A 7,618-nucleotide genomic window follows, 5' to 3' on the forward strand; every position below is an offset into this window, starting at 1 on the left:
TTTTCCGCTTCGCGGCAAGTCGTCGCGCCGTGCTCTCCGCATCAACCGCGTACGCAGCGAACCGCAAACGTCGGGCGCAGCCTCCTCACCTCCCTGCGCTTTGCGCGCGAACGTTCCCTGTTCGCGCGGCAAAGCCTGGAGGAGGCACGGCCCCGCAGCGTGTTCGAGCGCCCGGTCTACGGGACACCCTGCTTACTTCGAGGGCAACAAGCGCAACGCAAGGCTGCGATCTCGCGCACTTTGCGCACGGCTGGAGAAGCTTTGCTGGCCGGCTTTCGCTCCTCGTGTTTACCGTGCGTTAAAGTTGCGCGTCCGTGGCTCTCGCAGCTCTTGCGCGCCCGGTCGCAGAGAGGAGTACGCAACCTCGACCGCACTTTCCCTGCAGGCTTCCTTCCGACTCGAAGTCCTGCGGCGGTCTCAACGAGGTGCCACATCCTCAATGCAGTCGGTCGCCCCCGTTTCGGTTGGGCTCTGGCACGACGGTCGCCACCGTCTCGCCCTTGAGTGGCCGCTGTTGGCGCTCGCTGTGAGGTGTTCAGCGTGCTGTCCGTGTTGCCGACGCGGTCAAAACGAGTCGACGGCTCACGTTCCCTTGTGCGCCGAAGGCTCTCTTGATATGTGATCCGACCCTCAGACAGACGAAGCCAAGGGAAGACCCAAGGCCGCAATGTGCGTTCAAAGAATCAGTGCTCAGTGTGTCCTGCAATTCACACCAAGTCTCGCAGCTGGCTGCGTTCTTCATCGACCCGAGAACCGAGTGATCCACCGCTTAGAGTCGTGAAAAAGTGTTTGTTCAATTCCGTACAGTCAAAACCAAACGTTTCTGGCACTCGGCCAAACAGTGGCCAAGAAGGGCGCTTTTCAGCGCACGCTTGGACTCCAAAACTCTGCCGCGCCTTTTTCGGCTGCCGCAAATCGAGCAAACGGTGTGTTTCGGACGGCGTTTCGCTTCCGCTACTTGCGAGTGCTTTCGTGGTCCACCCCTCTATAAATACTCGGGAGGCGTCGAAGCCGGTTCTCCAAGCCGGACCCGTAGGTATCGTTGTGTGCTCGCTCTCATTGGCCCGCCTAACCAGAAAATGCCTGCGGTACACCCATTTGGATAAGAGTGCACGCAGATGCGGGCCTCGACGGCTACACATTTCCTCGGGCGGCCGCCTCCCGGCCTCCGTGGAGCGCGGGATGCACGGTCCCATCGACAAGCCTCTCCCGTTTTTACCGTGGCGTCGCGGTTCACCACGGCGGGCGGGTCGGTCTCCTCCGCATAAAAAGGGGGACCCCCGCTTTTTGTTCCACGAAATCGCACAAGCTTTTTTCGCATCCACGGTTTGCCACCGCACACCAAAATGCCGATCCGGCTGCCTACTTTAGCCAACAGGTGGAGCCAGGCGCGCCGTACTTGCGCGGCACTTCCCACGTCCACCGAAGTCGGTGCCAAGGACCACTTTCGGCGCCGGAGCCGCGTACGAGCCTACTCGAGGCGGAAGAACGAAGCCAGCAAGGGCCTGGCCGCAAGTGCGTTCAATTGTCGGGACGTCCAAGTCCCTCGTTCTTCCGTGCTTCCTCTTTCGGCAAGTCGTTGCGGCACCTTCCCAAAGCGCGCAGACCCGCTAATCGCGACGAGCGCGACGTGGCCGTGCCGCCTTTCCCTCGGCAGCAAGCAAAACGCCTGGCAACGTCGACGCTCCCCTAACCGCGATCTCGCACCGTGTTTCGTGTGGCGAATTCAAAAGCCGGCCGGCGCTGCTGCAACCATTACGGTCGGTACGCATACGCCGCGGAGGGCGGGACGGTCATCGGAGCGTGCGGTTCCTCCATCGAGTACTGCGCACCTCGGCCGTCGCATCGCCGTGCCATGACCGGCCGCGCGTCAACGCGAACCGGTGCCAGCGAGATCCCTCGCCTGCAAGAACCGACCGGCAGCCTCCGTCACCCGAGGACGCGGAGGCGCTTGCCGCGGACGGCGGGACGGTATGCACTGGTGCACAGCGGACCCGTCACATCGCCAGTTCCTTGACCGACCGCCGACGCTTGTGCCGTTCCTCTCGTACTTGGCAGTCGCCGCGCGATTGTCGGGTCTCGTTCTTGCACGCTCGAACGGTCGGGAGGGCACTCGGCTGGCGTTTCGGGAACGCGCAGCCTCGCCTTCTACCGACGTAACCACGACTCGCCGTTCGCGCTCCGCCGCTCCTGTTTACAGTACTAGGCGGTCCCGCAGCGGTCGGGTCGCGCATTTCGAGCGCTTCGAGCCACGGTGCAGTGGCGGGTCGAAAGCCGACCTATGAGTGCGTTGCGCCGTTTGTACCCGCGTCCGCCACCTGGCCGACCGTCCAAGGTCGCGGTGTTGGCGTCCGCTGGGCGCAACAATTTGTCACGGGGTGCCGCTCCACATTCAGGCAGCCCCGTGGGGAAAAGCCGACCCCGCGTCCAAACGGGGTCAGCGGCAGAAAGTGTCGGGCGCAGACGCAGCTGAGGCGCTCACCCTTCACAATCCGTTAATGATCCTTCCGCAGGTTCACCTACGGAAACCTTGTTACGACTTTTACTTCCTCTAAATGATCAAGTTTGGTCATCTTTCCAACAGACCGGCGCAACCGAAAGGCCGCGCCGGACATCGGTCCGAAGACCTCACTAAATCATTCAATCGGTAGTAGCGACGGGCGGTGTGTACAAAGGGCAGGGACGTAATCAACGCGAGCTTATGACTCGCGCTTACTGGGAATTCCTCGTTCAAGGGGAACAATTGCAAGCCCCTATCCCAATCACGAAAGAAGTTCCACGGGTTACCCAGTCTTTTCAGACAGGGATAAAGACACGCTGCTTCCTTCAGTGTAGCGCGCGTGCGGCCCCGGACATCTAAGGGCATCACAGACCTGTTATTGCTCTGTTTCGTGCGGCTAGGAGCCGCTTGTCCCTCTAAGAAGGTTGTAAGGTGCTGGGAACCCCGCACCTATTTAATAGGCTAGAGTCTCGTTCGTTATCGGAATTAACCAGACAAATCGCTCCACCAACTAAGAACGGCCATGCACCACCATCCACCGAATCAAGAAAGAGCTCTCAATCTGTCAATCCTCCCAGTGTCCGGGCCGGGTAAGTTTTCCCGTGTTGAGTCAAATTAAGCCGCAGGCTCCACTCCTGGTGGTGCCCTTCCGTCAATTCCTTTAAGTTTCAGCTTTGCAACCATACTTCCCCCGGAACCCAAATACTTTGGTTTCCCGGAAGCTGCCCGCCGAGTCATTTGAGTAACTCAGGCGGATCGCTGGTTGGCATCGTTTATGGTCAGAACTAGGGCGGTATCTGATCGCCTTCGAACCTCTGACTTTCGTTCTTGATCAATGAAAACATTCTTGGCAAATGCTTTCGCAGTAGTTCGTCTTGCGACGGTCCAAGAATTTCACCTCTAGCGCCGCAATACGAATGCCCCCGTCCGTCCCTCTTAATCATTACCTCGTATTCCAAAAACCAACAGAACAGAAACGAGGTCTTGTTCTATTATTCCATGCAAGTTTATTCAGGCGACTCGCCTGCGTTGAGCACTCTAATTTTTTCAAAGTAAAAGCACCGGCCATCTCGAGGCACACAATGAAGTGCACCAAGAAAGAACCGGCATGATGTTCAGTCCGAGCCGTCGCATCGGGTAGATGCACTACTCGTCTGGAACTGAGATCCAACTACGAGCTTTTTAACCGCAGCAGCTTTAGTATACGCTATTGGAGCTGGAATTACCGCGGCTGCTGGCACCAGACTTGCCCTCCAATTGATCCTCGTTAAAGGATTTAGAGTGTACTCATTTCAATTACGGGGCCTCAAAAGAGTCCCGTATTGTTATTTTTCGTCACTACCTCCCCGTGCCGGGAGTGGGTAATTTGCGCGCCTGCTGCCTTCCTTGGATGTGGTAGCCGTTTCTCAGGCTCCCTCTCCGGAATCGAACCCTGATTCTCCGTTACCCGTAACAACCATGGTAAGCAAGTAACCTACCATCGAAAGTTGATAAGGCAGACACTTGAAAGAAACGTCGCCGGCTCGTGGCCATGCGATCAGCACAAAGTTATCCAGAGTCACCACACAATACGGGCCGAAACCCGATCGATCTTGGTCTAATAAAAGCACCCGTTACCCAAAGGGCTCCAGGCTCACTGCATGTATTAGCTCTAGAATTGCCACAGTTATCCAAGTAGGAAGAAACGATCTAAGGAACCATAACTGATTTAATGAGCCATTCGCGGTTTCGCCTTATTTCGGCATGTACTTAGACATGCATGGCTTAATCTTTGAGACAAGCATATGATTACTGGCAGGATCAACCAGGTAATCGTTCGACTGCGCGTCCGTCCTCGCCCTCGGCGGGCCGGACGCAGTCTGTGTGCGGCGGAGGCCACCTTCAGGCGCCCCAACACGCTTATTTTGCACTCCGAGATGACGGCGTTCGAGCTCGCTACGGCACAACCTTCCCGAAAGACGAGTGGGAGCCGTGCGGCAAGAAGCACGTTCATGCTCGCTCTTTTTCGTTGCATCGACTCGGTCGCGCCGTGCGGGTTGCCCAAGCCCGCTGCACTGTCGGTGGACCGGCCGGAACTAGCAACGGAGCCGAGACTGCAAAGCCGCCAGACGACGGGTCACGCCCGCGTCTTCGGCGCTTTCGCATCTGAATCGCCCGAGGACGACACGGAACACACCTCGATATCGTGGTAAAACGGCACCGTCCGACAACCAGCCCCTAACGCATCAAGCGGATGAGGCTGCAGACGACTGCCGTGGATTCCCCTGGAGCAGACCCGAGGACACGCTTGACGAGGCCGAAGCCCGCCGCATATCAGACACCCGGTCGCTTTCGCGTACGCCGCTCACGAGAACCCCCACATAATAGCAGCGATAAGTACCCAGACCTCCTTGGGCCCTAATACGAGCGTACTCGAGAAAATTTCACCGCGGGTGTGCCCCGAAACGTGTGGCATGTTGAGCGTGCCACAAGTCTACGTCGCTCTCAAACCCGCCGAGGTCGTAGAATTTGCGACCCTACTCACGAAATTCCCACCGAGGATACGGCCGCAAACGTACCGCACCTTGGGTAGGCCACGAGTTTGTGCAACACTACGCTGACGGCACAGCACCGAGGTCGTGCGCGCACGCACGGGAAAATTCCGCCGCGGTTTCTGCCGAAAACGTGAGGCACCACGACTCTCCGCAAGTTCGCGTCGACTGCGAAAGACCGAAGTCGTGAACGACGTGTCCGCTACTCGCCGCCGACACGCTGGACACCAAACGTACAACGACTCGACGGCGTCGTAGAGGCCCACGACGCGGTTTTCCTTAACGACGTCTCGGCGTGGCACCGACAGGTTAGAACGGCCGACCAACGTTCCCTGTCCGCCGTTCGGCTCAGTCGAAGGGCTCGGCGACTTCGGCAACGCTGCGAAGCCGCACGGTGACGCACGCCATGTCCCCATTTTTTTTTTTCTTTCTGCGTCTGCCGGGGTGCCCCTATAATAGCAGCGATAAGCACCCAGACCGCCGTGGGTCGCTCGCCCCGGCTGACGTGGTTTTTCGTACTCCTGCGGCGGTCGCCGTCAAGCACGTCCAAATACGCTACTTTCGTGGGCGCATTCACGCTCTTTCGCTTCGCCGGAGTGCCAGCACTCACTCTGCCAAAAACGGCGAACATCCGAGCGGCGGTTCCCACTTTTGCGTCGGCGTCGCAAACCCCGCCCCGGCAGACGAGGTTTGCCGTACTCGTGCGACGGTGGCCGGCGGGCACGTCGAAAGACGCCGATATCGTGCGCGAATTGGCGCACCTTGGCTTCACCGGAGTGCCGCCACTGACTCCTCCAAAAACGGCGAAGATCCGAGCGGCGCTTCCCACTTTCGCATCGGCGTCCCGAACTCCGCCCCGGCTGACGCGGTTTACCGTACTCGTGCGACGGTCGCCGGCGAGCACGTGGAAAGACGCCGATATCGTGCCCGAATCGGCTCCGTTCGGCTTCGCCGGAGTGCCAGCACTGGCTCGGCGAAAGACGACGAACATCCGAGCGACGGTTCTCACTATTGCGTACGCGTCGCAAACCCCGCCCCGGCAGACGCACTTTGCCGTACTCGTGCGACGGTCGCCGGCGAGCACGTAGAAAGACGCCGATATCGTGCCGGAATCGGCCCCGTTTGGCTTCGCCGGAGTGCCAGCACTCACTCGGCCACAAACGGCGAACATCCGAGCGGCGGTTCCCACTTAGCCGTCGGCGTCCCGAACTCCGCCCCGGCAGACGCGGTTGCCGAGCTCGTGCGACTAGCGACCGCGAAGCCGTCTCGCGACGCCGCTTTCGTGCGCGGCTCCCACTGCGACCTGGGTCACCCGAGGTCGACGAGCAAAAAAGAATGTCGAAAAAAATTTTTTTTTTTTTTTGCGTCTGCCGGGGTGCCCCTATAATAGCAGCGATAAGCACCCAGACCGCCATGGGTCGCTCGCCCCGGCTGACGTGGTTTTTCGTTTTCCTGCGGTGGTCGTCGTCAAGCACGTCCAAACACGCCACTTTCGTGGGCGCATTCGCGCTCTTTCGCTTCGCCGGAGTGCCAGCACTCACTCTGCCAAAAACGGCGAACATCCGAGCGGCGGTTCCCACTTTTGCGTCGGCGTCGCAAACCCCGCCCCGGCAGACGAGGTTTGCCGTACTCGTGCGACGGTGGCCGGCGGGCACGTCGAAAGACGCCGATATCGTGCGCGAATTGGCGCACCTTGGCTTCACCGGAGTGCCGCCACTGACTCCTCCAAAAACGGCGAAGATCCGAGCGGCGCTTCCCACTTTCGCATCGGCGTCCCGAACTCCGCCCCGGCTGACGCGGTTTACCGTACTCGTGCGACGGTCGCCGGCGAGCACGTGGAAAGACGCCGATATCGTGCCCGAATCGGCTCCGTTCGGCTTCGCCGGATTGCCAGCACTGGCTCGGCGAAAGACGACGAACATCCGAGCGACGGTTCTCACTATTGCGTACGCGTCGCAAACCCCGCCCCGGCAGACGCACTTTGCCGTACTCGTGCGACGGTCGCCGGCGAGCACGTAGAAAGACGCCGATATCGTGCCGGAATCGGCCCCGTTTGGCTTCGCCGGAGTGCCAGCACTCACTCGGCCACAAACGGCGAACATCCGAGCGGCGGTTCCCACTTAGCCGTCGGCGTCCCGAACTCCGCCCCGGCAGACGCGGTTGCCGAGCTCGTGCGACTAGCGACCGCGAAGCCGTCTCGCGACGCCGCTTTCGTGCGCGGCTCCCACTGCGACCTGGGTCACCCGAGGTCGACGAGCAAAAAAGAATGTCGAAAAAAATTTTTTTTTTTTTTTTGCGTCTGCCGGGGTGCCCCTATAATAGCAGCGATAAGCACCCAGACCGCCATGGGTCGCTCGCCCCGGCTGACGTGGTTTTTCGTTTTCCTGCGGTGGTCGTCGTCAAGCACGTCCAAATGTGATGCAGGGTTCTTTGTTGCTGATTTGTTTTTCTCCCGGGCTGAGCCTCAGAGAGTTTTGTTAATAAGGACAAAGCCGTTCGGTTTCCAAGAAACACACAAAAAGTTTAATTGAAAAGTAAAAAAGGCAAAGATTCCTCACAAAACAAAACACTTAATAAACAGTTGACA

The 7,618-nt window shown here is 59.1% G+C and overlaps 2 non-coding genes across 2 annotated transcripts; both read right to left on the minus strand.

Annotated features, from left to right (window-relative positions):
* Positions 1-624: 624 nt before the first annotated feature.
* On the minus strand, positions 625-777 carry LOC142795199 (5.8S ribosomal RNA). The gene has a single exon (XR_012892846.1). It is a non-coding gene; the product is annotated as a 5.8S ribosomal RNA (ribosomal RNA).
* A 1,719-nt stretch (positions 778-2,496) lies between these two features.
* LOC142795205 (small subunit ribosomal RNA) lies at positions 2,497-4,311 on the minus strand. The gene has a single exon (XR_012892851.1). It is a non-coding gene; the product is annotated as a small subunit ribosomal RNA (ribosomal RNA).
* Between the last annotated feature and the right edge of the window lie 3,307 nt (positions 4,312-7,618).

Source organism: Rhipicephalus microplus, unplaced genomic scaffold, assembly GCF_043290135.1.
Source record: "Rhipicephalus microplus isolate Deutch F79 unplaced genomic scaffold, USDA_Rmic scaffold_582, whole genome shotgun sequence".
In the NCBI taxonomy this organism is placed as follows: domain Eukaryota; kingdom Metazoa; phylum Arthropoda; class Arachnida; order Ixodida; family Ixodidae; genus Rhipicephalus; species Rhipicephalus microplus.